We start from the raw sequence: 21,015 nt of genomic DNA, 5'->3' as shown, positions 1-21,015 counted from the left end.
AACTGGACATTTGCACCGTGGACCCCAATGCTTCCATCACATCATAACTCACTGGCGCCCATCGCCTAGCAAATCCTAATCTTGTATTCTGTTTTCCAATTACTGCAAAGCGGCATGTCTAAATGAGGGGTGTAGCTAATAAAATTAACTTCCTAACTTAGAGCAATTCTCAGTGGCACAATGATCAGATACATGCTCCCTTGGTCTGAAATTTATGTTAATTTTATGCATCCATCATTAGTTATTACCATTGCAGCTACATAAAACACAGCTTTCTTTAACAATTAGACCTTAAAATGTCGAATATTAAATCAGCCATGGGACACGCACGTGAACATTTAAGCTGCGTAATTGAATACCTTGAACTTCTGACACCCGCTGTGTCTGAGGTTTGATGGTACCATCTCCCTTTGTATGCATCTTGACACCATTTCCGAAAGTGCGTAAACAAGGGGTGAATCCTGAGAAGACTTTAATTAGCTGTGCTCCTTTCCAGTAGCTGCCATTTGAAAAAGTCATACTGTAAATACGGGAAATATGTGTTGGTCCTGACTGGGTAACTAAGACGTCACTAGATAAATTGCTACTACCAAGGTTGTGGCTGAGCTGCCCTGTTTTGACGTTCTCTCAGCGGAGATGCATATTAGCGACAATGCGACCTGCAACCCGGCTGATATGCGACATAATGGCAGGTCAGATCTTTAATTGCTGCCAGGGCAACGGGAACGCGGCGACAAATATCTGCTCCCCCAGCACCATCAGTCAGCCCCTCTCAGTAGACCAGCCCCCCCCACCCCCCCGGTCAAAGTAATGGCTATTTGATGATCCTCATAGAAGTAATCAATACGTCGACCCGGCCTCTTTTAGGATTACCGTAATTTGTAAGCCGATCAATTTGGTCGATTCAGAGAATGCGGCCACTGAGAGCAGAAATTCCCTTTTTCCTTTTTCAGGCGATATCTAATGAAGTATGTGGAAAAACTAATGCTATTGAAAAAGCATATTATAAATTACAAGCTAAACCACGAAGGAAGACTTCGGCACGGCGAGAGCACACCTGGTTCACGTGAACACTCTGGCGTATGAAGACTGCCGAAACTAAGTCTAGTGATCAGACAGCTTCCGACCCATCATACATAAATAACTTAACATGGCCTGTGACACGCGGCGATGGTACTCACCAGGAAAGGCACGAAGGCAGGATCAGCCTGGGGGGGGGAGGGGTCAGCTTCGCCCGTGAGACCGCGGCGGCGTGCGGTATGGAAGTCATCGTGGTGGGATGGGCAAGCAGGCACCGCTAAACTGCAGAGTGGTACCCCAAAACGGTTCTTTCGTTCGGACGCTCTTCATGGAAACCCACACGTGAAATCCGCGATAGTGTTTGGAGGGGGGGGGGGGGGGTGGGTACCCCGGGCGGCAAGACGGCGTGGCCAGTTACGGCTTCTGCTTACCGGACGAGAGTGCGGCGACACGCTATGGTGATGGGTGGGAGCGCACGGGGGCGAGGAGGCACGATCTCTCACTGTTGATCCGGTAGCACCGTCCAGCAGAAGGTTGGTTCTGTTTTCCTGCTGTGCTGTCGGAGGGAGCGTGCATACACACAAACACACACACACACGCGCACACACAAAGGGCCGAGGGAGCGCTGCAGAGGAAAGAGACACTATGGGCCGCTCCGAGCCGGGAGCGCCGGCACAGGTGAGGCGCTGGCTGGCCGCGGGTGGCGGCGGAACGAGACCCGGTGCCTGGTGCTGCTCTCCAAAGGAGGATGTGATGAGACTGAATGGCTAATGAGGTCCCCAGCTCCACAGGGTCAGCCTCTCTTATTCATGTTCATAATTAATTCAGCAACGTTGATAATTTCATTAGATTCTGCGTTTTTCCAAGCCTTATCAATAAGTAATGGCGCTGGACCAGGACGTGGGTACACAGAGACACACACACACACACACACACACACACACACACACACGCACCCTGGAGCTTTCCTGCAAACCAAGCGGGACCCAGCATATGGCAGACAGGAACGGCTCAGGTAAGAATGCCGCCACCTTTGGCAGCTAAAATTCCCAAATATTTCCAGGATTCCTCTCTTGGCAGACAGACCAGAGCTCTGGGAAGCCTGCCGCTACCCCCCCCCCCCCCCCCACCCCACAGCAGACACACAAAGCCAGGAAGTGGGCTCACTGGGACCGGGCAGGAGCGGCGATGGCATCAGGGGGACCCATTTGTTTACTTACTTTGAATTAACGGCGCCCCGCTGGGCTGGTGTCCTCGGTGGAAAGCCTCGCAGCCCCGTTCACACCGCCGGGCCGGCCCACACGGGCGGCTTCTCGTCCAACCGCACAATGCTATTAATTAAGAGATTCCAGGAATAATAATTCACCAGTGAGGAAAGAGAGAGGAATCAAATGAGAAGCCCCCTTGCAATAACTACTGAAATATTCATTAATAATAAAAAAAAAAAAGATTGCTTGAATTTAATGACAAGAACTACATGTGTAGAGACCATCTCGCCTACTTCTCTGGGCCAGCCCCCACTACATGAGCACACAAACCCCTTTTGATTATTTGATCAAGAGATCAAATGCAGTTACACATTTCACAGACTTGCATAGCAGGAAGCCCTTCCCCCCCCCACCCCGGCACATACAGAGCAGTCTTACCTTAGCATTTAGCTGCATATACTTGGAGCCACACCTGCTTGCTTTCATGCCCATCCGCTGGTAGCTAACCAGCACTGACGCCCTCCAACGTCACCTTTCAACGGCCAGCTCCTTTTCCCTTATCCCTGCGACATCGGCATTGATGACGAGAAGCCTGAGAGAGGCCTAATCTTATCAGGTTATTTATGCTTATCGCATACATAATCCAAGGCATGGACAATATCTGTGTCCGCCCTTCAAAACAACATGCCTCAGCATAATGAAAAAATAATTACAATAACAAACACGACGACACATAACAGCGCGCTCGTCCCCGCGTACAGACTGATGATTAATTAAGGCCTGTGCTGTGCTTCATAGTATCGTAATAAAAATGCGAAAGGAGCAAATCAAAAGCCATATTCTCCAGGAAAACGACACATTTAATGCCTTTTAATGGCCGGTCGAATGCCTTTTGTGTTCAGTTAAGGAGTGAGAACGCGACGCGTTACGGCTGCAGGACATGCTCAAACGGGAATCTGTCGCCAAGGCAACGGAGTAGCGGCGGCCTGGAGGTGAGGAGCTCCACCCTGTGCCCTCAGAGAGCACCTGTGGTCTCTGTGCCACACCGGCGGAATGCTGGGGGCCCAACCAATCGGACTCAGCGCTGCATCAACCTCGAACACGAACGCGGCTCAAACAAAACCCAGCCAGAACACCTTAGGATTTACCCTGGGTATCCTTACTGCATTTTCAACCACACTCTCCCACCAAATTGGCCCAAAACACAATAAAATAGTAAAATTGCCAGAGGCAGCAGACATTCCATAGGCTTACTATAGTCATAGAAAAATTCATGTTTGCTTTGTAACATGAGAGACAAAAAGAAGATATTTTTACTTGGCTTCCCGCACTATCTTTCAGATACCTGACAGCACCGCCACAGAAAGCAGGAGAGAACGGTTCTCCGCCCTTGATATAATTCTTCAGTTTGAGCATCTGCTGGTTCCCCACCCTAAGGGCCACCACTTGGTGCTCTTGAAGAAGCCCTGTGTGTGTCCTACAGCGTTTGATCCTTAGAGGAGCGGGGAGGCAGGCCTTCTTGAGAGTAACCCGTCAGAAGTGTGCCGATGCAAATCCAGCCAGCCAGCAGTCAGAGCAGGTGACAAGCCCTCTTCTGGTGGCTGAGCACTCAGGAGCTTCTGGGAGGCCGTCCTGGAGGACCCGGCTTCTCCACGTCCGGTCTCAGAGCTCCCAGCTTCCGGAAACTACATGTCTCCCCAGCTCGACGACGGCGAGTTCCCCGGCAACTGACGTGCTGTACACGACAGGAAATAAATTAAACAAAAAAAAAAATGCATGCATGCCATTTTCGTGTCACTTGGGAGAGTGTGAGATCAAACACACATACACGCTGCAGATGAAAGCTCTGGCAGATAAATAAAGACAAAAAGAGAGAGACTTCCCCCTCCTGGGTCTGACTCAGCCCAGTCAGAGTAGGCAGGAGGTCACACTGCCAGAGGTTTCTCATAAGTACTGTGACCCAGAGGAGGGAAACCTTACGAACTCCTTTAACGAGCCTCACACAAATGCCAGAGATGCTCAACCTAGAATAGACCTCGCAGAAAGAACTTTATACCTATGTGATCCATGAACACAGGCTACTTAGACAAACCCCGTACAATTGCGAAGGGCACAACGGCTGAGGAATCGCAAGCAGGCATGGAAAATAAATTCGCTCTCACATTGTGCCAGACACTTTACGAGCCAGATCCAGCCAGGGACAGTAAACGGATTATCAGGGCAGTTCACCAATGTGTGCAGAGGGATATAAAATGAGATCGGAGAACTACGGGATGTCTAAGACTGGGCCGTAGAGGCCACAGAAATCGTGTCGACGACATTTAATTTTAAGGAATCTTCTTTTGCTTAACCTTGCATGATCGTTCGTCTCAATACTGAAAAACAAATCTGGATTCCGTGTAATGGGTGCGAAATTGAATCAGGTGTCTGGTCCTCTTAAGGAAATTAAGTGGTTCTGCGAGAGGGGGGTCTTTAATGAGAGGCGGGCTGGCCGACAGTGACGGATGGGGTGGACAATAGCTACAGCAGGACAATATCTGTGCCGGGTCTCGCTGCTGACTTTTCACCCCCCAGCCCCCTCCATGATGAGGTAAAGGGGTGCATTCATCTCCAGCATGGTTATTGCTAAACATTCATTTGAACATATATCGCATGGGCGATGGCAGCTGATATGATGGATCTTTCATGCAAGCTGTATTTTTACATACTGCCCCTGATTATGGTCATTACCACACGCTGATTTACCGTCCTGCTGTTCCCTGTCCTGTGCATGCGACGGTCTCCCCCACCCCGCGCCACCACCTAGCTGCGAGAGGTATTCATGGCGGCCCCGTTTCCGGTAAATCGGTTTCATTTCATAACGCTGGGCGGGAGCAAGGAAGGGACAATTCTTACGGGTGGTGAGACGCATTTCGGACGCAGGACAGCGAAAGATGCCCGGCGTCCCGGGAACAACCCTGAGTCTCTACGAGTCCAGACTCCATTCATAATATGACCAGAGTCATGACCGCTGACATTGTTACATTATTTGTCTGTAATGGAACTGTTATTGCCCCCATATACCTATAATTTGCACCCATCCCCCTATGTACAAGGCAACATTATTTCAGTAACATCAAACACGCACATCATACAAAAACGCATAGCTCTCCATTTGTGCCTTTGCGCAATTTTGTTTGCAATGTCTGTTTCTTTGTCATGTGCTGTTGCATGTCTGTATCTGTGCACTTTAAGCTTCTGCTGCTCTATGCAAACACGTTTCTCCTTGGGCTCAATAACGTATATCTTATGAAACACACACAAGTACTCTCATATGTACATATATTCAAATTGGTTAATTTCGATAGAGGGAGGCGAGAAGATGTGTTTATCTGTGTGAATATATTTAGATATATACATATATACTTAACACGTAGAAGACATCATCAGCAGTTGGCAGGTTTTGAAGGCCCATGTGACTATGTCCGAGTCAGCTAAGATGAACTCTGACCCATAGTGTGGCAGAAACCAGCCGGCATGCCTTGCCGCCCCACCCCAGGCATCAGTGCAGCCTTGCGATAAATATGAAGGGAGGGGCACTTTGAGCTTTATAAACGTTGACCCCTGTGCCCCTCCCGTTCTCCGCCAGCACGCCCTAATTTGTTTCCTGACAGACGGCGGCATTCGGGAGCCTTGACGGGGGCATTAGTGACGGGGCCTGCCTTTCGAGCGGAGTGCAGGAGCTGGAGGGGTGCACACGGCCGTCGTTCCCAGGGGTCTGACCCCTGTCACCATGATTCAGTGCTCGCTGAAGCAGGCTGAGAAACGCTGATGCTACTTAAGCAGCACACAGGAGCTTTCCATTTACCGTATTCCGGTGCGGTGCGAGACGCCCGCAAGCTACCACCCGCGTAAGGCACCGCTCCGAAAGGGGCCAATAAAACCAGCCATGGCGGCTAGCCGCACATCACGGTAGCTGTGGCGATGGCTATTAAGAGTGAAGGGCAGCGAAGCGCCGGTCCATGGCACTGAGGCCGTGTGCGGCGACGGGCTGCCCGCGGAGCCGCCGAGGCGGGAGCGACCCGTGCCATGTCGACTCCAGCTCCGTATGAATTATTGACCCAGCTGGCCGGAGCCGGCTCATTACTGAGGAAGTGTCAGGCTTGCGCTGCCCCAGCTGCTGCCCGGCCAGGCAGCTGCACTCCATCTTTAATGGCCTGAGCTATGTGGGCCCGCCCGCCTACACGCCGTGGCCCCACATTTTGCCGGGGAGGCCCCAACCCAGGGCTTCTGCGCCCAGGCCAGCTGTGAAAACCAGCCTCACCTGTATCGGGGGGTGGGGTGGGGCTGAGTTTATTCGAGTTTGAAATAACAGAATAGCGAACGCTCCGCAGTCAGTCTGCCCAGCTGTGGACACCTTCCCAGAACCTCGTGCTGAATGTACAGAGGGGTGCGAGTCACTCCGCCCGGCAGCCTCTGTTCCACATGACCTGCCGGGTCCTGCTCAGAGGCGGGGCAGCGTTGTCTCTTTACTGATTCATTAGGCAGCCAATGAACCTTATTGGGGGGGGGGGGTCCGCTAAAGACAGATGTCAAACATAATGATTCCCCCATTTCCGATATCAGTTGCATGACTTAGGCACCCGCCTCCCCAGGGGAATTTTTCAGGGGAGTGTGTGAGAAATGCGTAGGGTGTGAATCCGAGCAGTGGTGTGGATTTGGGCTTGGGGAGGGCCACAAGAGTGGGCAGGCATGGGAAACCAAACAGCAGCCGGAAGAGACCGGCAGATCCAGCAGCAGGGTCCGCATCACCGAGAGCTCTTTCTACCTGTGCCATCCTTCAATCCAACTGCGACAGCAGTGCCAAGCTGTCAGGACGTTTCAGCACTGGGTGGGGGGGGGGGGGGGGGGAGACAGAATTGTTTCAACTGGGAGTAAATGACTTGAAATACACTCAGGTGTGTGTGAGGACCGCACGTGATGTTTTCATGTCAGTTTCCTGACAGTATCATCTTTTAGGATCCAATATGTTAAGATTAAGTTTAAAGTGAGTTTGAGTTCATACTTCGCTACACAAACCTCAAGGCCTCAAACAAAACAGGAGAAAAACACTTACATCTGTTGATTCAGGAGACCCTTATCTCTAAATCAGGCTATAAGTGCAATTCCCATTTCTTAGGTTGGTAATATAGTGCTCTAGCTTCACCTATATGGTGATGTCATCGATGCTATGCCCCGCCTATATGGTTATGTCATTTAAATTGCACCCCGTCTATATGGTAATGTCATTGATGCTGTGCCCTGCCAATATGGTGATGTCATTTATATTGCACCCCACCAATATGGTAATGTAATTGATGCTGCTCCCCGCCTATATGGTGATGTCATTTGCATTGCTCCCATCTATACAGTGGTGATGTCATTCATGCTGTACCCCACCTATACAGTGATGTCATTCACTCTGCTTATGGTGATGTCATTTACATTGCCCCCTGTCTAAACAGTCGTGATGTCACTCACGCTGCTCCCTGTCTATATGGTGATGTCATTCACATAGTACCCTGCCTGCATGGTGATGTCATTCATACAGCACCTTGCTTACCTGGTGATGTCATTTTCACAGTGCCTTGCCATATATGACGATGTCATTCATGTAGCACATGGTGATGTTACTCACTCGGTGTCTTACTAATCTCTTTGACATATGAGACATGCTCAAGGGATAATGGCAAAATCAGCAGAAAAAAAAGAAAAAAGAACAAATATTGTGCCTCTGTGGACCTCAGTTTAGCTATTAGCATTAGCCAGAAAAAAGAAATTTTGTCAGTTTGTTCATTCTTGGCCATGGGAAAGAAATGGAGACTGTAAAATGGGAAAAGCAGTCAGTGAGTGATCCACAGTTGCAGGTAAAAACGAGAAGAAGTCAATTACAAACCGCGCAGGTCCCTCCGGCTCCGCTTCATTCAGATCTGCTGCTCCGAGCAAAACAACTTGCTTGAGCTGCAGTCCCTGTCTTTGTATTGACGTTTAGTCTCAGCAAAGCATTTACCCAGCAATTACCCACTCCTTCTCTTCATCTCGTTAACGGGAGGGCCCAAATCTAATGACACGAGCAGCGTGGCGCTTCACCGGCAAGACGACAAGAGAAAGACGGAGCAAGCGGGCCTCGCGTACATCAGCCGGAGAGAGAGAGAGAGAGAGAGAGAGAGAGAGACGGAAAGAAAAACACAAACACTCCACGAGCTTATAATGGTAATGGAAACTGTAATCAGTGGATATTCGCCAGCAAAGAGACAGGGGGATTAAAAGCGAGTCTTATTTGGGCGGATGATGACAGCTCCACTGCCAGGTGCCTTCTGACACATTTGCACCGTTAACATTATCACCGAGGTATCACCAAGCTCCCAAGCCGAGCCCCCCCCCCCACCACCACCACCATTAAACAAAAGCCCTGGCAGTAATATTTTTGCGCTAAGGAGGGCGAAACTCCAAAAGTAGCGGGTGAACAGACAGTGCCGGATTGGGTGGACCGAGTCCTCATCGATTCTTCAGTACTGTCGGCTGCCAGCGCCATTGAGGTATTGCTGTAGGAAAGAGCAGCGCATCAAAATAAGATTAAAATAAGAACGACCGACTTATTAAGCTCCTCAAACTGAGCAACATCATACCAGATTGAGGTTCTCCACCAGGATGGTCCATCAATTCCAGTTAAGCATATAATAAAATGGTTGTGCAGCCACGTCGTGACGGTAGATGCTAGAAAAATATACTGCCACTCCCTTGCTGTTTCAGTCAGACCTGTTCTGCTCCAGTTTGAAATCAAGAGTAGACAGACACGCATGAATCCACCAATATAAAAAGACATGTACTGACTAGGTGCAGGAGCGAGTACAACATGTAACTAGAGCCAGTCCTTATTGCAGGTGATTTCGCTGACATCCACAGGAAGCGCTCAACGTGTCCATTTCTCCCAGGCTCTCACACAACGGCACGTTTTTATTACATGCTTATCAGCCCGGACTTTCTCGTTCTCCTGCTTGGTCTTTTTAGCCTTTCAATCACGGACCATATTACTGCGCCGCATGAGCAAAGCAGTTCCTGGCGACAGGAAGGCCAGCTGGGATACCGAGAGGGCAGCAGGCTCATGCATTAACATAATAATCCAACCGCGCTCCCATAGGCCCTCGGGGCAGACAGCATATTAGGTAGGCCCCCTGTGAGGGTCCTCGTGCAAGCTGCCTTATCACTTGCCTGTCAACCTGTAGCACTCCCTGCCAGCACAACCACATATAGTGCATTAAAACGTGTATTACACAACGGCCCAGTAATGAAAAAAGGTAAGTATATCAACTGTTCAAGACGGCAGTTATTTACAGATCTTAAAAACCATGGCAACCACAAAAACAACGACAGAATTAAAGCACTCCACACAACTGAATATACTTACACGAGGCTAATGATTATTTCCTTTGCCGCAGCCACTCCATTCTGTTAGCCAGTAAAGCCACATTGCGCATCGCGCCATGAATGACAGCCAATTTGAACTTCAAATATCCACAGTGCCGCAAGGCCCCCGCACCTTTCAGGGGGTTGCTGTGCAGTTCGGGGGACAATCACAGACAACATTCTGTCAGCAAAGAAAGCGCACCCCCCCCCCCCCCCGCCCCCAGAAGCCACCATTCTTCCACCCCATATCCTCTTCCACTCTTATTTACCAAAGTCACGAAAGCGTAGCGCTAGCGCTTGCTTTGAGTGCGATGGCATAAACGATCTCTGGAGCTTTCCCCTTGCTCGGGAACGCTCATTGGGAGCTCCGAGCCTGGAAGTCTTTGTTCCTCAGCTGGTCCCCAGTCACTTTTTCATTTATTTATTTATTTTTGCATTGTGTGACAGGGAACACTCCCTTTGTCACGTCTCCATAACAATGCAAGGATGGAAACGCACAATGCGCCAGTGAGGATTTCATCTTATTATTTTAATTTTATTTTAACAGATGGATGGCACAGAACAGTGTTTTTTTTTCCAGTGGTCAAGGCAGAAGGTATGAAGCTTCAAAGAGCAGGGGGGGGGGCGGGCGGGGGGAAGGGGGTGGAGCTGGCAGTCAAGGAGCAGGGCCCGGCCTGGCCCAGCGCTCATGTCCCACTGCGGCCAAACATCAAGCTCCATGAAGGAAGCATCTCCACAAGTCGCCTGATCAAGTCATGTGGTAGGCCTCCGCCGACTCCCCCCACCCCCGCCCCCCCCGGGAAGGTGGAGGAGCTTGGGAGAGGGGTGGGTGAGGGGGGCTTTCTAATTGGTGGAAAGGGCAGTCAGCCCTGTGCCCGTTTCACTCTCAGATCTCTCCGAGGAATTCCCAGGCAACGCGCCAATTACTGCCAATTGTGAGGATGGTTGTTGAGATGTGGACAGTTGTCCACTAGGAATACGGTTGAGAGACTGGTAAAATTCGCCTCTGTAAGGAACCGGGGTGATCTCCCTGACATCATCGTGTGACCAGGGATGCACATCAGCATTCATCACAGGCCATCTCACACAACACTGCGCCTTACCTAGGAACCCTCTACCTGCCGGTGGATCATCACCGAAATAAATAGAACGCAAAGCGAACACATGCAGGCGGCTTCTGATTCCAAGGAAACAACAATAAGCGCGTTTCAAGCCTGTGACGCCACTTCACTTATAAAAAAATCAAGGAGGCACAAAGCATCATATACGTCGGGTTGTACATTCTGCTTTCAATCTGCAATACATTCAGAGTTCAGGTCATGCAAGGGCTGTAAAACACAGTGAGCCGGGACACATGAAGAAAAAAGGAGCGATAATTCATGTGCAGCTGGAATCACAATAATATTCCTTAATTGTGCGGGCGAAAAGCTAAGGAAAGAGAAAAGGCCACAATCGTTTCACACTGATTAATTATTCAGGAGTCATTTGTAAGAGCGGCAGTCACACCGAAGGAGGAGGCTATTCTGAGAATGGCGAGCTGATGAGTCCGGGAGACAGGGCATGTGTTTTTTGTTGTTTTTCTTTTAAATTCTAAAACTTCTACCAAAGTTAAATTCCATGGAAAATAAAAATGACCTATTTTACAAACCTCAAGAAAGGATTTTTTTTTTTACCCTCGACTGCCTCAAAGTCATTTAAAAAGAAAAAAAAAAAACTGAACCACGTGCTCCATTAGTCGAATAAAACCCCGTTTGTTTGGCCCATCTTCTAGTCCCACGTCCTTTGTCACTTATTGCGTCTGATACATGCTGATGTTTCTGAGGACACTTGAGTTTTGCTTTGTTTTTACGTAATAATACAAATGAAGATGTGCAGGTATTTTGTCTGAGACTGCATGTTGGTTTTATTTATGTTTTATTTATTGATAAAGTGAATATAAAGCTATTTTAGAATTGCAAAGAAACGCAGTGTTTCACATTACAAGAGTTAAAAACTATGTTCTTAAAGACTGTATTACAGATGTTTCCTTCAGGAATCTAGAGTGGAAAGAGGTAGACTAATCTGTGCGAGTGCGTATGTATATGCACCTGTACACTACGACTAAACCTGTCAGTTTCATTTGACTGCATGTACTGTAGATTTAATCGACTAAATATCCTGTAATTTTAGTCGACCAAAACAACAGCAACAAAAAAATCAGATGACTAAAATATGACTAAAACTGTGCTGCATTTTTGGCAAAGGAACGTCCAAGCAACTAGAGGAGGTGGTACCAACCAATCAGATGTCTTGGTCCCGCCTCTTCTAGTTGCTTGGACCCACCTCCTCTACAATCTGATTGGCTATCTCTCTGAACCAATCATTTTTCCTTTGGCCTTCAGAACATCTTAAGTAAAACTCCCACGAGCCAAATGCACATTACCCTTCTACCAGCACTAACCCTTTTCTTTTTCAGCATTCCCAACTTCTTACACCCATCCATGGTGCCTGCGTTCCAGCTCGGTCCACCGAAGTGCCGGTGTGTACTCCAAATGCGCAATGCAAGCCCATCCAGCGCAGCTTCAGATCGCAACTGTGGAAGGCTAAATGCGTGGAAGACATGCGACGGCGCCACGTGAGATGAAAACAGGCTGGCCTCCCATAACAACAACATGAAGTGAGCACCTTCCCAAGGCACCGAACAGAGCTGTGCAATTCTTGTTGTTTCTACTACTTCAAAGCCAGGGACCTATTCTAAATATTTGTATATTAAGATAAAAAACGCTCGCGATAGAATTAATGGGCCGCTCTTAAAAGTGATGCAGGCCCCCAAGGGGACAGCACGCCGCATCCCCCTATAAAATCCATCTGCATTGTGGTGTAAAATATTCCCGGATCGCATTAAAAGTTTGAAAATAAAGTTCATAAAGCCTCCTCCAAACAATCTTTTAAATTATATACATCCTGCAGCTCAGCCACATAAGCCCTTAGCATTTTGGCACCTTCGAAAATGTCTCGCGAAGGGGCCAAGAAGCCGGCTTTCCCAGAAAGCCTCAGTGACCCACTCGACACGGCCCGTGTGGACGGTAGGATTAACAAGTGGGATGTCTGATGAGTCCGTAACAGAGTCCTGGTGCCACTGTGGGTCTCCCCCCTTGGATCTCGGGTCTCAAAAAGGTCCTCAACATTTGCTGGCTCAGAGAGACACCCCCCAAACCCACGATCACTCCTAAACCCAAGCTCACTGGCCCCGCACCCGCATTAGCCAGACACACTAAGACGACTATCAACGTGCATTTGGGGCTCTTTCATCATAAGAAAGGCAAAGACACATCGAGGCCATTACACAATCAACCCACCCAGGGCAGTACAGTAACACTAAAGTGCTGTGTGATGCTTCTGGACCAAACGACCAGGTTCATCCCTAAACCAGTTTTCCCAATATCACACCGCTGCCGTTCGTGCATATTTTCAGAAAGCAAAAATATGTTTACGACGGCAAAGAAAACACGCATTAGGAGTCCCCCCACCCCCCCCCCCCCCCCCCCCCCGCCCCATCTTTTTTTGCATCGACTGCTGCCGCATCACACATCCGTTTGCTCGCCCCGGCTGCCGCGGGTTCCGCTGTGGCTTAAGAAATCCTGCAGCGCTTCTACGCCAAAAGAAAGAGTTAATTAGAAATACAAATTCTCCCAGATTGTTATTAATGGGAGCCGTGGAATAAGCAACACATATTTTGTGCCCGTAAGTAATTCTCAGGTACCTTTGATCTCCAGCCCACGGCGGAGGCTGTGGCGTGCCGCTGCTTGGCTTCTGGGACTTTGCCAGAACCAGACATCTGGCTACTTTGTTACCATTGGCTGATCCGGTCCCGGGAGGCCACTCTCGCGACACCAGGCAGAGAGTGTCCTGGCAAGGGAAATTATCAGCACATTTTGAGTGGATTAGAGCTCCAAAGTGGTCCTCAAATCTCCATAGGGGTCCGGCGGGCCGCCCTCCACTGGGGTTTCCTAAGCCCCAGCAACCAGAAACAGAGACTTAAACAAGCTCTATCATGGAGCCGTCGGCCGGCACAGAGGCTGCTCCTTCCTGCTCCACAGGAAGACGTCTGCAGGAGCCTGGGCTGGGGAGTTCCACTCATTACCTCGTAATCTCCATAGCGATATGTGCCATAAAGTAACTGAATAAAACGGCCACTAAATGCAATATGAAAGACAACCATGCTGTGATACACACAGCAGCAGATGACGATGGTAAGGATCCACACTCCAGCTAACTCCTCAAAAAGCCTCCTTGACGGGAAAACAACTTCTCTGGTGGGTCAACAGAGGTAACTGGATGCCCTGGACAAATTCACGCGATCAGTTCGCCGGCTTTTTCGATAAACGCACATACACACACCTCTAGACGGGCAGTCAACCTAGAGCTGAATAAGCTAAAGATCGGGCGTGTCCTAACAACCAGGCTGGCACCGATTACCGTAACCTGCTGGAAGGACGCGTCAGGTGCAGCAGATCCCTACGCGGTGGCATTTTGAGGGATCACTGGGAGGGCGTTCCACGCAGACAAACGGAGCTGGAGGACACGCAGAACAGTACTCTGTGCCATTGATGGTGGCGTCGTCTTTCCCGCCCCTCGGTGTTCCCCGTCTCGGAACACATGGCTCCAGTGACCCATACATATTACATACAGTGGAGATGCAAAGTGGGGATTAACGAGCAGCGTGAGCACCAGGTCCCCTGGGGTCTGCTAAGCAGGGCACGGCACTGCTTCCCTCTGGGTAAGCCCCCCCCCCCCCCCCCCACCATCCCTACGTCACCGTGGCAGGGGCAACAAAGATGCTGACCGACAGGAGGAGAGTTCAGCTGCTGTACCGTTAAGCTAACCATCTGATCTGGAATGTTCCCATTAAAATATTTAACTGAACAAATACAAAAAAACAACAAACATCCATAAATATATTTACTCTTTATGTATTTCACCGCTGGAGGAGACCATTGCAGCAGTTGCTGGCCCTATTACCTCATCAGCTCCGCTGACCTCTCTGGTCTGCCTGATTGCTGGGGGGGGGGGGGGGGGGGGGGGGGGGCAAAGCATCCCACAGTCCATCACAGCTTTGAACTTACTGATGACCTCCGCATGTTACGGGCCTCACAGAAATCCAGCTCTTTATACACGTACACAGCATTCAGAGCACTGGCTGCCAGGATTCAGATGAGACGGATCTCGGTGGAGATGAGGCAACAGGGCAGACCTGTAACATCACATGCTAAGCTAACAAAAGAAGACCCATACCAACACTCCTGTCTCTGACCACCTAATCATCTTTCATCGCTACCAAGAAGCGCGAAAACGTAAGAACGCGGGCAGGCAAACTCCTGAATGTGCCAGACAGCTCGCGATTAACTGCTTCGTTTTAAGCTTGTTATTACCATTGCTAGTATAATTTGTATCATATAGGGTAGGTGGATGGCTGTCTCAGGCAAATAAAACACTTGAGTAGCTGGTTGTTTGCGCCGATTTACTCACTTTGTTCCACAAACGAGGGTGGTTGTTTTCGAGATGCTGCAATCACAACACATGGCACTAAATCACACCACGCTGAAAACCACTTAAAGCAGACATGTTAGCTGTTTTTTTCACACTTTATATTATCGCTGACCAATGAAAAACATATATCCAAAGGTCCAACAGCTTGAATAAATTCACAAACTATCATTAACAAAATAAACCGAAAACAATGCAGAGACACCACAAGCAGAAAGATATGTATACACATCAATCAGTGAGTGGTTTAATATTTGAAATGGACTTACGTAGATTGTTGTCGGCAATTCAGACATGTCAGTGTCAACAAGATACAAACGTGTCATGCTTTGTATTAACAATTAACAATTATGTTACTTGGCTATCTATCAGTGTTGATAAAATTAACAATGTAAAGTAATTCATAAAAAGTAAAAAGTGGACAAAAGTGGTTTTCACTGCATAGCGACGATATTCAGTGCTCACAGAAAATCTTGGCACGCTTGCTCAATTTAGTCAAAAAATTGCAAATGTATTGGTTTTATAACAAAAAATCATTACTTTATTCATTTACAAAAATATATCTCACATTAGAAGCAGCCAGTAGTTTTAAGTAAAACATTCATTTCAAGGAGCAATAAACTGAAACCCAAATTATAGTTCTGAATGAGCTATTCTGAGTTACAAGTTCATTGACATGCAGTCTCTCTGGGTGCTTTTTAATTAGTAACACCTTTGCAGTAACATAAAACACCAAACATCAGTGTTTAGTATCCCTTTGGGGGCCAATGACTACAACTACAATTAATAGCAAAACAGCAAGAGCAGAACTGTGCGAGTCAAAAAAAAAAATTATGACACAAAATAAAAAGAAAATGACTGTGCAGAAGTTAAACACGTGCAGATTTGTTAAACGTTGCTTGTTAATGCTGTTTTGTTGTTATAAAACCAATAAATTTGCAACCGAGTGTCCCAAGACTTTCTACGAGAACTGCGTTCAGTTACATAATTCACTGCGTTGGCATTAGAAAGCAGGTATATGTAAAGCGTACCAGGCCACTAAGTGTATGCAGCGTACTATAACCAGCACTCACGTCTACACGATGTGTCGTATCCCTACGCAGCGCGGCGGCTGATGTGTGGGGTCACGTGCACGACGCAGCGCACCACACACTGGCTGGCGTGACGCGCACCTGTTTCAATGAAGGAGAGTGATCATTATAGCTGACGAGGAGCAGTCAGGGGCGCAATGACAACCTGACAAGAAGCTTTTCAATTTGTAGGATCAGATGGTGACACGCACCATCAGAGAACAGGTGAAACCTTTTCATTTGAGGAGAAGAAAAGAGGGAAGGAGGTCAATTAGCATCAACCATTAGACAACCAATGACAAGTTCTTGCATTATCATGAGGGACAGCCAAACTAATGAGAAGGCGTTACACTACAGAGGATAGAATCCAGTAGTTGTGCTACCGCTAACTGGTATACTGTTTGGTGAGATTTTTTTAGCAATCTGGCACAATACCCCATCACTTATTGGTTCGATTGATGCAACGAGTGCAAAGCATTTGATGCTAAAGTTTCAAAAAGAAAGATGTACAATTTGAGCATACATGTAGAGAAAAAAGTATGTGGGTTTTTAGTTAATTGAGATCAAAGGTAAACCTCATCTGACCCAAACTAACTGAAACATTTCTATATTTCAAGTTAATTGAGGTCAAAGGTTAGGTAAAATGGACCTCATTTTAATACTAGTATGACAGAATGGCATCATAGTTCAAATTTTCAATCGCAATTTATTTTTAACATCCGATCTACTGATAAGATGTTTTTAATTTTTCGTGATAAGGAGTTAGGGATTTCTCAAAACTCTTTCAAGAAAGTGTGGTCATTCATAGCCTGAAGCACAATGTAACTAACTTTCCTGCAAAAGATTTTGAAGTTTAACTTTAAACAATGTGGGGAAAATTGTGATATTTACTGTTTCAGGCAACCTTTCAGCTTAAGACATGCTGCCTTGTTGATGTTTTGACAATCAGACAGACTGAAAAGTCCATGCAGAAATGTTTTATTTATAAACAGAAGCTTCTCCTTGCTTTCATGGACTGTATAGGTCAACATCTAAATGACGAAGATTATCACCCTCATTTACTATATATTCACGTCATATATGAATACTACATTACTCTCATCAGGAGATGTTTAGGCAACATACTACAACACAAACGAGTAAGGCACTTGATAAGGTATTTTTGCAGAAGAAATTCTGTACAATACAAAACATTGAAACATACAGTTGGTAGGATGCTGAAGTTCAGCCTCGTTTTAATGTTCTCATGCTGACGATGGCAGTATTTATAATACGCACATTTTATTACAATGATCTGCCATACTATGCAACTGTAAGCACCTGAAAGAAATGCCAGAGGGTAAAAAATGGATTATAATGTATCAGAATAACCAATTTATGAAATGTTTTGATATTACTGCACACGTTTATGTCAGTGACACGAAACTAGCAAAGCAGAAGCGCTCGAGGCGACAACGAGGATCCCACGCGCTTCTGCAGACAACGCGCGGCGCGCGGAAAATACTGAATCTCAAGCCGTTTTCACATTATTTTTGTTGGGTTTTCTGTCAGAAAGAAACCTTTGAAAAAAAAAAGTCACTAAATTTACTTCCACTGTAGCTTTCTGTCCATAATAAAAAGCTATATGAATTCGAGACGACTGCGCGAGTTTCTTGAGTTATGACACTAATGTAAAGTAATTTCTGATATTTTTCACGCGCTGGTTTCCACAGCGGGGAACGAAAAATTGTTAATTATCAAAATGACATTATAAGATTTTATTTTGTTTAGCCTAATCCCTTTCGTCTCACAAAATGCCCGAATAAAGTGTGCGTTTTTACAAATATGGAACATAAAATAACACGTTTTTCGTTACACATTGACCATTTCGAAAACATCTTGGAGAGTACTTTAAAGAAAACAGTATTACCGTTACGTGTTATCTAAAACGACCTACCTTTATCTCAACTGGAGCGGTCATTCTTTCTCATAAACTTCTCAAGAACTTCCTCCAGAAGCTGTGCCAGTTAGATATGTTTGCTTTAGTTTCCGTTAATAAAACCGTATTTAAAAAGTCACGCACTGTACCTACAAATCAGGAAAAAAAACTACGTTACAAGAACGTCGCAGCAAACTGAACTTGACTGAAACAACCGTAAATAATCTAAATTTGCGCACCTCCCCGCTGTCATCCGTGGTGATCTCCATTTTCCTAAAAAAAGGATAAAATAAGGACGAATGACCACTTAAAATCATCGCTGATGTAAAATAAAAGGGAGTACTTTACACTCAATATCTTTTATTGTAATGTAGCTAATGTGCGTTTGCCTTTTGTCTTATTAGTCATGTTTTGCGCGTATATTTGAAGTTTTACGGGCTCACCAATAGTTCAGGAATCCAAGACACACTTCACGTCTGACCTATGTAGAATTAACAAATGAAAGCTTCTCAGCTCATACCGGTATTATGGTTCCGTACTTGAATCGGTGCATTATTTTACTTGTTATAGCTAAGTTCGTTTAGCTTATGTACGAAAATTACGAAGCTGCTTATTTTATTGCAGTTTGCAATTACTAAACTGCAGGGAACTGCTGCAACTTCTACAGAGCATCTTGGCTGATTATTGTACATCCAGTCTAAAGTTTGTTAGGACGTAATCCTGTTATTTCTTTGGTTACCAGTCTACACACCGACGAACCTATAAACGTTATTCATTAAAAGCACATTGATATCTGTCATTGACTCTTCCTCAGGAGCATGCGCACTGTTACCCACTTACGCGTAGGTAGCCTTGAACTTGACGTCCTCCTTTTGCATCTATGCGTGTTGCTCCGTGGCTGAACAACTCCAGGAATCTATATGAGGCCATCATTCCTGATTAAAGCGTAATTTCCAGTTTGCTCAGGTCATGTTTGAGGTTCTCTTTTAATCACCAACCAGGCACATTGCCAATCATATCACATTTAATCGCTTTAAATATTACTCTGATACCTAGGATAGTATGCTGTCAAACAAAGCGCCTCTAAAAGAAGCAGCTATTGATTGTTCGCTTTTCTTGAAAGTAGTTTGTTTATTTGTACATTATTCATATTTGTACGGAGGACTGTGTTACATGTGTGTTACATTTTTTAAAAAGTATTACATAATTTGAAGAAGAATTTTAGGTTAAAATCCGATTACCTGTTTGTTTAAATAATTCTACGTATCCGTGTGGAATTGCAATACATATCTACTGACTTCAGCTCTGCTGATACGCAACAACTATATTCCCTAATTAAAACGTTATATTCCCAAACTCCGGAAAGTGACGGATTTACAGTGTCATTGGTGTGTTATTTGGACCTCCATTGGATGCTGATTAAAATGCAGATCACTGACGACCGAAGCGTAATCATTAACATTTTGACACTCGTGCCTTGAAGCATTGGCCGAGTTCATACGATCGGGCGGTATTCTTTGATTCGGGGCAAGATTAACAATGCCGAAAGGGGCTTGAATTTCTTATATTATCAATAGCGGAGACAATTTTAAGCGAATGACTTTCTCGCCGGTGCCTTATTTTACTTGCTGACAGGTGCATTGGGCCTTCTATATTGATTTTGAGGACCTAGAGGTATGTGACATCATTATAAGGATTGACCTTATCATCCACTGCCCCGCAGCTTCGGTGCGCTATTCAGGCTCGTGGAGTCTAATACCAATGGACATCAGCGATAGTCTGTCATCTGGAAATTGGTATGTATTATTTGTTTTGCTGACCTCATATCTCACCTCTCTTTCTTCCTTTCTAATCAGTCTCGCCAGTTTTGCGGCTTTTTTTTTAGCCAGGCAGACGGGTTGGGCTGGGGGGGGGGCATGTCTGCACAGTTTTAGACTGTGCGGCCGGACAACACAGAATAATCGTAAATCAGCCTGCGCATGTGGATGAAACACGTGCTGATGACGTGCATGTTAATTATGCGCATGTTGATGATTCACCTAAGCGGAGGCCAGCAGTATTGACGAATTGATATATATTTCAATACATGCTAATTGTGCTACAATAATTAGTTCAGGGCCGTGTCCAGCACTGTGTGTGCGATCTAGTATACTTTGTGTATTAATATCTTTCCATTTTAGATAACTGGCTCCATGAAGTGTATTTTTTACCAAGAAGTATCAGCGGCAGCCTGAAAACAGTAGGCCTATTAATTTTCTCAAATTTTCTCTGCTCTTGTTTTACATTTCTTGTGGTTGTACGCTGATTCGCATACATATGACGATAATCTTTTTGTGCGCGGGTCTTTGGGTTTTTTTCCTCGTTAATGTCAGCAGGTGAACAGCGAGGACTCCCGAGAGACTCCGCAATGACTCAACAACATAATATACTAGCGAGTGAGCTGATGATTCAAGGTGACTGACAACACTAAGGTCTACAGTTAAAGAAAGCTACGGTGATGTGCTTTCTTTTTTTTAGATTCTTAGCTTTCTGTCTGCTTTACAAGATACTCCATACGGCACCGGGCGAGACCTCTGAAACTGACACATTTTAGAGACTGGTGAGCTTTTCAAACAAATCCTACACCCAAGTGTCAACCCCACACCTTCTGTCCGGGGTCTGGTCCTGAGAGCTGGTCAATTCACTGCCCATTGATGGAAAAAAAATCGCTAATGCTGCATATGCCTCCACTCTCACCACATTCCTTGATTAGTTACGCACCAGAGATTCAGATCTTGATGATGCTCCGATTGCTTCAGAGTTGATGTCTTTGTTCTTAAAGGAGTTTTAGAAATAAAATCGTAGTATA

General features: G+C 46.4%; 2 long non-coding RNA genes across 2 annotated transcripts; both read right to left on the bottom strand.

Moving 5' to 3' along the window:
• Window positions 1-1,872: 1,872 nt before the first annotated feature.
• LOC125728107 (uncharacterized) lies at window positions 1,873-3,950 on the bottom strand. The gene is made up of 3 exons (XR_007388924.1): window positions 2,667-3,950; window positions 2,241-2,351; window positions 1,873-1,908 (listed from the first exon to the last, which is right to left on the bottom strand). It is a non-coding gene; the product is annotated as an uncharacterized LOC125728107 (long non-coding RNA).
• A 10,830-nt stretch (window positions 3,951-14,780) lies between these two features.
• On the bottom strand, window positions 14,781-18,325 carry LOC125728108 (uncharacterized). Its single transcript, XR_007388925.1, has 4 exons — window positions 18,186-18,325; window positions 16,253-16,351; window positions 15,162-15,197; window positions 14,781-14,886 (listed from the first exon to the last, which is right to left on the bottom strand). It is a non-coding gene; the product is annotated as an uncharacterized LOC125728108 (long non-coding RNA).
• Between the last annotated feature and the right edge of the window lie 2,690 nt (window positions 18,326-21,015).

The sequence above is a fragment of the Brienomyrus brachyistius genome, unplaced genomic scaffold (assembly GCF_023856365.1).
Source record: "Brienomyrus brachyistius isolate T26 unplaced genomic scaffold, BBRACH_0.4 scaffold157, whole genome shotgun sequence".
Classification (NCBI taxonomy): Eukaryota; Metazoa; Chordata; class Actinopteri; order Osteoglossiformes; family Mormyridae; genus Brienomyrus; species Brienomyrus brachyistius.
Note: the sequence above shows the minus strand (reverse complement) of the source record. Positions and strands in the feature narration are given on the sequence as shown.